The 10,351-nt window shown below is 34.2% G+C and overlaps 1 non-coding gene across 1 annotated transcript; it reads left to right on the top strand.

Moving 5' to 3' along the window:
- The first annotated feature begins 4,091 nt into the window (after positions 1–4,091).
- On the top strand, positions 4,092–4,260 carry LOC129483785 (U1 spliceosomal RNA). The gene has a single exon (XR_008658280.1). It is a non-coding gene; the product is annotated as a U1 spliceosomal RNA (small nuclear RNA).
- The last annotated feature ends 6,091 nt before the right edge of the window (positions 4,261–10,351 follow it).

Raw genomic sequence — 10,351 nt, 5'->3', positions numbered from 1 at the left:
ATTTTCTGGGGGAAATCCTACACTATGAATTGTAGGGACAATTCTACTATTAGGAACATGCAAGGAGAAAGGATGATTGTAGAGGTATAGGTCCCTGCTTCCGGTCATATTTGGTTAGCAGGGAAGGGCTTCAGAGTCTAGAGAAGAGGTTCTTTGTTTTAGGCTGGAGAATTTAAGCCATATGACTGGTGAATTAATAACGCTTCCCTGCTGTTGTCATGGGGTAGATCCAATAGCATAATAAAATGGCAGCCCCTTGACTTCTACTCTATTTTGCCAGCTGAATATTCACAGTTGGAAAACATCGGTGTCTCTTCTGCCATGTTCAGGCACAAAGGCCTAAGCATATATACAGTATGGTAGGCGAGGGACTTGACTTGCTACATTCAACTCTCTAGTGAATTGATTGCCTTACAACTTGATTGTTGCATTTTTTAATGCAGCAATTCAGGCAGCCAATCCATTCTTGGGCAAGGTGACTCTTACCTCTCAAAGTGATAGAACTGTGATGTTCTAATTTCATCCAATTATTGCGTTGACTGTGCTTTGTTACATTCCCTTTCCCATTCCTTGGAAAGGACGTGTAACTTTTGGGAAACATAGTTTCAGAAAGTTAGTCTTCTCAAAATCAATGAGTTTAAAACTAAATTTGCTCACCCAGTTGAATACCCTATCCTCTTCTCTGTCTTCAAATTTCAGAGAGGTGCCATACCTTAGGAAATAGTGATTGGGCATATGATAATTATTTTCCTTTTATCTCAATTTCCTTGTAAGAATATTTTCAACATTTGGTGCATTTGATAGTCAAAATGAAAAAAAAATATTAGGAAAACTGAAAATTTTACCTGACTAGTGGTAAATTCTTCCCCTCTTGGCTGTTGTTGCTTACCTGATAATACTTTCCATGCAGCATATGGCCAGTGTTTGGTTTCTTGTTGCTCACATGTATGAGTTCTTAGAAAAACTCCATGTGAGGGATTTACCCATTTCCTAGGTTCCCAAGTACTCTGACTTGACCTCTACCTCTTCTCAACATCCACTTTTTTTGTGATCTAGCTACTGCAGAGGGCCTTCTCTTAGTAGCATGCTCTCTTAATGGCTTGACTTAATGGCTAGCATATGCAGTGACCAATGTGCTCTTCTCTTATGAAATAAAGGCATTTAGGCTGACAAGTGAGAGTCTTTTTTTTTCTGCTATACTTTTCCATTTGGCTTATCTCCCTGTTTAAATAATCACAAAAAAGTGGATCATCAATACCATTATATAAATCAAAGAACGAAGTCGGACAATCGGACAATGAGACTTGGTTCTTTGGTTTATATATAGGGTTCATATATATAGGAACTACTCTTCCCTGTATATAATCATCACCTATCTTTATCAGGAATCCTATTATCAGTCATCCTGGGGTTTTAATAAAGATCATACCAATATGTATGTGACAAGATCTTGGTAGATCTGCTTAGAATAACAAGTAAACATACCCACTGCCTAGTTATGCTTTGATTTTAGAGCATAAACTAGAACGGGCTATTGTTTCAAAGGTCTACCCTCTCTCAGTAACGAGATCACACAATCACATCCTTTGCCATACACCTTAATTGGGAAATAGTTCTCCATCCCTACAGTTAAAGTTTAGATAAGAATTTGCTTTGGGAATGAACATTCAAAAAGTAAGCCCAGGCTTGAAAAATTATTACACTATTGCGTCTATTCCTGAACATCTGAAATTTTTAAGAGAAAAACACAGTTGATGTAGTCTGTTTTCCTCAAGAGGGCAAAAAATACTCAGAGAGCCATAACTTGATCAGTTGAACTCTGACTAGTTTCTGCTAAGACCCCAGACACATGTGGTAGGACTACAAAAGCTCAGCAGGGCCACCAAACTAAACTCCATCTATATTAACTAACACTCATTGGATCTGGAAATTAATGACAATAAATGATTATTATTTTAAGAAGTGACTTTTAGACTAATTAACTATGCAGGATTTTTGTAGCCATAGCCAACTAACACAAGGATTTAGTCTCAATTATCAGGTCACAGAAAAAATCTAATTTAGCAAAATGATATACTAAAACAGAAAAAAAAATGAATATCTAACTTTCTTTTTACTTTTGCACTCCTAAACTTATTTTAAAAGTGGATGAACGATGACAAAATCGGGTTTTATGTTTTATTTTTTCATGAAACATGATTTACTATCAAATACATTAGCACTAGTACTATTTGAATTTGAATTTATTAAGCAATTCTATCAAGTATCTTTTCAAACAGATGCACAATTCACTGCATGGTTTGTCATTCTCTATGCAAAATCTTCTTTAGTTAGAAACCCCACCTTCATTTTGATTACTTATTACAACTATTCCAACATTTATTTTCAGTTTGTTTTAAATGTACCTTAAGTGCTTCATTCTTTTTCAAATGTAACACATTTGTACTGCATGTAATATTGAAAAGATTTGTAATTTCGGTAATATTTCAGTAATAGTGAAAAATATTGGCAAACAAATTTAGAAAATTCTCAGCAACATTAGGACACATGGTATATGTTTAACATTAAGTTAAATGAGGGTATTAAAGATATAAATATGGTTTAAATAGGAAAATAGTATATTCAAAGCAAGAAAATATTTTTCTATTTTGTTTCAACCATTTTGTTGTTTTTCTTGATAGCAAAGATTTTCTGATTTCTAAGTTATTTTGTAGAAATTGGAATAAATGCCACAGAGGAATTTTGGCCTCATAAAGTATATCAAACACTTTATGGCTCCTGTTTCATTTTTGTACTTCCTAGTCCTTTTAAACACAGCAAACATGCCTTGGGGTTTTCCTTAAAATCATTTTGAAAGTGTGTTTCTGCTATGACCCATCAGTATGAAATATGGTTTTCTGATAGCATGCTGGCTAAAATAAGTTTTCTTCTTTTTTTCATAGATGGATGGCAGCTTGTATATGTGAGGCCTCTCTATGTGTCTTTATGTCAAGAACTCAAACATGTTATTGAGAAATGGTGCTTTAAAATGCAAACATGCAATATAGGTTCAAAAGATCTTTTACCATGGAAGGTTATTTAATTATATTTCAAAACTAATTTGAGGTTCAAAGGAAACAGAAGCCAAATCAACTGTTAAATTTCTATTTACCTGATTAATGTATTTACATGTTATAATGAAAACCCAACATTAAACTTAATACTTTTATTTTACACTTTACATGTGACATACCTGTGTCAAGCTCTTTTCTTTTAGGAAGTTCTGAGGATTGCAGGTTATGTTCCAGTCTATGTCATATAATGTGTTAACAAGTACCACAAATTTCTGTAGATCTTGATGCAGTAGTGTGAGAGTGCATTTTCCTGTCACTTAGTATGTATAATTATCAGCTCTAAGAAGCCAGTTAGTACTTACATAGGATCCAGTGGCTATTCTTTTTCTGTTTCTTGCACTGCATGTGGAAAGGCATTCTCCTTCAGTGCTCATAGTTTAAGTGTAATAAGCTGTTTGAAATAACAAAAACGTTTTATTTAAGGGAAAAACAAAGACGGTAACAGCATAATGCAGAACAAGGAACACATTAAACCCCGGTAATTATCAACAATATACTTAAATTTTTGACACTGAAGATGTCTTGATTGCTTTCTATCTTTCTCCTCAGATCTGAGTTTGCCAAGTTCTGTTTAGCATTCCTTTTCTACTGAGACACTTATTTCATTTATTGCCCATATTTTGGGCCATAAAACAAGTTTCAGCACATTATTTTAAAAAATAAAATCATACCAAATCTGTTCTCTGATGCTGATGGAATCAAATTAGAGTTAAATAGCAGGGAAATCATACAAAATTTTCACACTCAGAAATTAAGCAAGATACTTCTAAAAATACAGAGATTTAAAAAGTCTTACAAAGAACAAAAAATATGTTCAGGTAAATGAAAATAAAAAGAGAATACAGCAAAATTTCTGGGATGCGGGTAAAGCAGTGATGAGAAGGAAATTTATAGCACTAAACGCTTACATCACAAAGGTGGAAAAATCATGAATCAACCATCTAAGCTTGCAGTTTAAGAAACTATGGAAAAAAATATACACTTAACATGGCAGAGGAGATAGCATAATCACAAGGGTGCTTTCCCCAGGGCAAGGTTTATCCATACACTGCATTCCAGATGTGCTCACCTCTGTGATGTCCCCACATGTGGAAACCTGGACTGCATAATTTATAGTAGCGGGGGACTGCATTAATACCTTCCTCTGGCTTTTTATTTTATTTTTTCATTTTTTTAAGTTAAAAAATAGTGAAAAAAGAAGAAAATAAGCCCAATGCAAGCGGAATGAAGGAAATAATAAAGATAATAACAGAAATAAATGAAATTGAAAAAAGAGAACAGAAAAATCAATAAAGCAAGAAGTGAATTTTTTAAAAAAGATCAACACAGCTGACAAGATTTTAGCACAAGTGACACAGAATTTTATATATATATGTATATAGGTCTATATATATGTATGTATATAGGTCTATATATATGTATATAGGTGTATATATATGTATGTATATAGGTCTATATATGTATATAGGTCTATATATATGTATGTATATAGGTCTATATATATATACATATGTCTATATATGTATGTATATAGGTCTATATATACGCATATATATGTGTATATATATACACATATATATGCGTATATATGTGTGTATATATATACATATATATATATATATATACAGACCCAGAAACTCTGAGACAGGTCTTCATTAAAGTAGAAAGTTTATTTTGCCAAGGTTGAGGACACATGCCCATGACACAGCTTCAGGAAATCCTGAGGACATGTGTCCAGGGTGGTTGGGGCACAGCTTGGTTTTACACATTTTAGGGAGACATAAGACACCAATCAATATATGTCAGAAGTATGTAAGAAGAATGAGACACGAATGAATATATGTAGGAAGTACACTAGTTCAGTCTGGAAAGGTGGGACAACTTAAAACAATTCAAAACAGCTCAAAGCAAAGGCAGAAAGAAGCCAGGAGGGGCTTCCAGGTCACAGATAAATGAGAGACAAGTGGTTACATTTTTTTGAGTTTCTGGTTAGCCTTTCCAAAGGAGGCAATCATATATGTATTTATCTCAGTGAGCAGAGAGATAACTTTAAATAGAATGAGAGGCAGCTTTGTCCTAATCAGTTCCCAGCTTGAATTTTCTGCTTAGCTTAGTGATTTTGGGGGCCTAAGATATTTACCTTTCTCTATATAGATAATACATAGATATATGATGTATATGTAAATGCAGATGTAACACAAGTAAACGGATAGGAAGGGAACACTAAGAACAAGTCTACAGACATAAATTCAGCCACTGAGAGGATAATCGATTTATTAAAAAGTACAAGCTACCAAAACTCAACCAATATAAATAATTTAAATTCCCTTGTAGCAATTAAATAAATTGAATTTGTACTTCAAAATTTCTTCCCCAAATATATCTCCAGTTACTAATGGTTGTACCAGAGAATTATTTTAAAGCTTAGAGAAAAATTAACACTGATTTTATCCATTCTTCTAGAAAATGAATGAAGAAAGAACAATTTACAACTCATTTTATGAATCCAGTATTACCCACATATTAAAATCAAACGCAGGCAGTACAAAAAAGGAAAACTACAGACAAGGCTTCCTCATGAACATAGGTGCAAACATCCTTAAGAAAATATATAGCAAATAAAATATAAATATAAAATTGATTATAGGCTGTGACCAGGGGCTTTTATTCCAGAGATGCAAGGCTGGTTTAGTATTTAAAATCAGTCAATATAATCCACTTTATTAATAAATTAGAATAAAAATTACATAATTTTATCAACTGGAAAAATTAGAAATAGAGGAAAACCTCCTCAACTTGATAAAAGGAAACCTATAGCTGTTATATTTAATGATTAATAACTATATTTTCTTAGATCAAGAATAAGGCAAGGATATCTGTTATCACTTCTTATTCAACATTGTCCTGACATAGTATCTTTCCCATTGATTGAAAATAAAAAAATAAAACTGCCCTATTTGGTAATGATATGATTGTATATGTATAAAATTCCAAGGAATGTGCACAAAAACTTCAATAATGGGCCGGGCGCGGCGGCTCATGCCTGTAATCCCAGCACTTTGGATGGCCGAGGGGGGCGGATCACGAGGTCAGGAGTTTGAGACCAGCCTGACCAATATGGTGAAACCCCATCTCTACCAAAAATACAAAAATTAGCCGGGTGTGGCAGCGTGCTCCTGTAGTCCCAGCTACTAGAGAGGCTGAGGCAGAAAAATCACTTGAACCTGGGAGGCAGAGGTTGCAGCGAGGCGAGATCGGGCCACTGCACTCCAGCCTCGGCGACACAGCGAGACTCCGTCTCAAAATAAATAAATAAATAAATAAATAAAAATAAAAAAGAAATATTAATTCAATAACTTGTAAGTAAAATCACTAAATTAACATAGGTTTAGATCCTGACATGAGAAAAGCTTAGTCAAGATTAACAACTGTGTAGGGGAACACAAAATAAGAAAAAGCTATTGTGCTGGTCCCGAACTTAAAGAAAATCAAGAAATTGCCTACAGGTCCTTAGTCATTCCCCACGCACATATACAAGAAATAAAAGTGGAGGATTCAGAAAGTAGATTTTAAAAAGAAAACCAAAGCAGAAAATAGATCGCACAGATTGCAGTGTGTAAATGATGCCAAAATTACCATAGAAAGTTGGGAGAGTACCACATGGGGAGATGCTGCAAATTCTCAAAATAACCAACAAAAACACCTTTCCAAGATGACAGGGACCCACACTGGGAAGAAATATCTGCAGAAAATAGACTGTATATCTAACTGAATAGAAATATTGGAAATAAACAAGAGAGAGAAGATGCAGATACAGTGGTTGTCTAGTAGTCTAGAGATTTATATCTCCAGATGACTACAAAGAGAGGTTTGAGATATATATATATATATACACACACATAGACCCATCTAGATGTTTTCTATAGGGAACCTACTATAAAGTAAATGCTCAGGTAGAGTAAACATAAAAAGGTGGAAACGGATATACAACCCTAACATTAATAAAAATAATCCTATAGTTGCTGTCTTAAATTCAGACACAGTAGAGTTTACAATACGAAAAATTATCAGTGACAAAGAGGGCTGTTATGTCATGATAAATGGGTCAGTTTTTCAAGAATACTGTACAAAACCCTGAAGGTATATGTACCTAACAACAGAGTATCAAATTATATGAGATAAAATCGGACAAAACTACAATGAGAAATTGACAAATTAATTATCATTATTTGAGACTTCAATACCTCTCTCAGCAACTGATTGATTAAGCAAGTAGAAAATAAGAATAGTAGTTGACCTGAACAGCATCATCAATTAACTTCACCCAATTGACATTGAAGAGAGTATTTCATTCAACAACAATAAAATACACATTCTTCTCAATTTCACATGGAACAATCAGCAAGATAGACCATATTTTGGACCATAAAACACCTTAAAACAATCAAGGAATGAAAATTATGCAAAGTATGTTCTGAGACCAAAGTGGAATTAAACTAGTAATCAATTATAGAAAGATAGCTGGAAAATCACCAAATATTTGGAGATTAAAGAACACACTCCTATATAATACATGGATCAAAAATGTCTCAAGAGAAATTTAAAAATATTTCAAACTATTAAAAAATAATAAAAATGTATCAAGACTTCTAGGATTTAGCAAAAGTAGTGCTTAGGAAGAAATTTATAGCATTACATGCATATATTAAAAAAGATGAAGGATTGAAAATCAGTCATCTACATTTCCACTTTGGGAATGGAGAGAAAGGAGCAATTTAACTCTAAAGAAGCAAAACAAAACAAACAATAAAACATAAAGATAAAAAGTAGGATATACGGCCGGGCACGGTGGCTCACGCCTGTAATCCCAGCACTTTGGGAGGCCGAGGCGGGCGGATCACGAGGTCAGGAGATGAAGACCATCCTGGCTAACACGGTGAAACCCCGTCTCTACTAAAACTACAAAAAAATTAGCCGGGCGTGGTGGCAGGTGCCTGTAGTCCCAGCCACTCGGGAGGCTGACACAGGAGAATGGCGTGAACCCAGGAGGCAGAGCCTGCAGTGAGCCGAGATCGCGCCACTGCACTCCAGCCTGGGCGACAGAATGAGACTCCGCCTCAAAAAAAAAAAAAAAAAAAAAAAAAAAGTAGAATATACTTTCTCTAACCTCGGCCAATACAATGTATCTTCTTACAATTTTGAAACTGGGGTTGAGAGAGTCAGACACGTTTGTTTGTCACAAAAAATCCTCATCTTGATCCTAGTCCTTGTCTCCTCCTCCTCCTCTCCCTTCTCCTTCCTCACAATAACCAAGGATATGAATGGCTTTAGGCTACTTAGCATGACCATTTTAAAACAAACGCTCATATTATCTTTCTTTAAAAACATTTCAGTTGGAAACTAGAAGCTTACATTTGGATGCATCTGTCTGTTCTGTGAAATTCTTTATTAAATGAACAATATGGATCAAATTTAGTTATATGAGAGTTACTATGATGTAACCATTAAGGAATATGATGATATTTAGAAAAATATTGCACTAGAAATTGATCTACCTATTCTGAACACTTTATATTGTGAATGCAAGAGGCTTTTTTTTTTTTTTTTAGACGGAATCTCGCTGTCACCTAGGCTGGAGTGCAGTGGTGCGATCCCCACTCACAGCAATCTCCATCTCCGGGGTTCAAGCAATTCTTCCGCATCAACCTCCAGAGAAGCTGGGATTACAGGTGCCCGTCATCACGCCTGCCCTGCTAATTTTTGTATTTTTATTAGAGACGGGGTTTCACCATGTTGGCCAGGCTGGTCTCGAACTCCTGACCTCAAGTGATCCGCCTGCCTCGGCCTCTCAAAGTGCTGGGATTACAGGCTTGATCCACCGCGTCCAGCCTCAAGAGGCTCTTAAAAGCACTAAATAATTTCAACTTATTTATTGGTACTGATCTTGCTTAATTTTTATTTTGTCCTATGATCTTTTATCAAATCACATGTATCAATATATGAATAAAGAAATAAATAAATGCACATGTATGTTTATATATAACTTTGTTATTTTGCTACTCTTTTTTAAAAAAAAACTTAAAGTACTTTATATCCTCTGAAATTCTAAAGCTGAGAACTTTTGAAAAAAATCTTTAGAACTCCATACCAGTATCATTGTGTAGGGCAAGTACATAGTACAATAGACACTAAGGACAACCTATATCTTGAAATAACACCTTTGACTAAGTGTACAGAGATTTCAGAGCCTTATGATAAAAGTCATTAGCATGATACAGATTCTTGATTACTTTTGTTTAAAAAAACCTTTGAGATTATATTGCTTAGTGTTTTGGCCAACTCTTTTGATTAGTTTGGAGTTAATCAGTTCTATCTTCATTCTTTTAGTAAAGTAAAATGTGTTTTGAAGTTCCTTTTTTATAAAGGGCATTGGTATCAATGCCAGTTCATTTTCTCCTGGGAAGCTACTGCAATTTTGCTGTGCTAAATGTTTGCACTAAGCACTTAGTGAAGGCTGAGGTCACCTCTCTTGTTAAAGAAGAAAAATTGTAACCCTTTAACTCAAAGTTTTCCAAAGTGCAGTGTAAATTGTAATTAAATCCTGGAATTAAATTTTTTTATGACATAGCTGTAAATCTTATCTTTACTGTTATCTATTTTTGCTGTGTGGTTAGGTAACTATAATTTGAAACAGTATATTATGACCCAGAAACATTCATTTTATTCCATTATGGCAAATGCCTCACAAAACATAATGATACAGTAAATCAGTTTTCCTTCAGTTGTCCTAAAACAATGCCATTTTTCAAATAAGCACATCTTCTATGAAAGTGATAATGAAGTAATTATCAGTGTTTGGGTTTTCACTAATTGATAGTTTTTTAATATGTGGGGTAGCTAATATTATTGCTGATAGTTCTTAATAGCAGCAATGCTATGATGAATGTTTGAAATACCCATTTAAACTTCTTATGAACTCTATAGTCTGCTTAGTGTTCTGCATGCATGAGTTGTAGTAACATTTTACATTTGATCATATGACACTTGCTAATTTGATCATAGAACTCTTGCCTCTTAGAGAATGGTTTAATTTCTAAAGTAAAAATAATTTACAAATATTTGTATGTAGTAATGATTAAAGGAGGTACTATGAAATAACTTTGCTATGCAGAAAATCATTGGCATTAAATTAGTTCTAGTTGCTTTTTCTTTAGTACCTATACACAATAAGAAATGTA

The sequence above is a fragment of the Symphalangus syndactylus genome, chromosome 5, assembly GCF_028878055.3.
Source record: "Symphalangus syndactylus isolate Jambi chromosome 5, NHGRI_mSymSyn1-v2.1_pri, whole genome shotgun sequence".
Taxonomy (NCBI): Eukaryota; Metazoa; Chordata; class Mammalia; order Primates; family Hylobatidae; genus Symphalangus; species Symphalangus syndactylus.
Note: the sequence above shows the minus strand (reverse complement) of the source record. Positions and strands in the feature narration are given on the sequence as shown.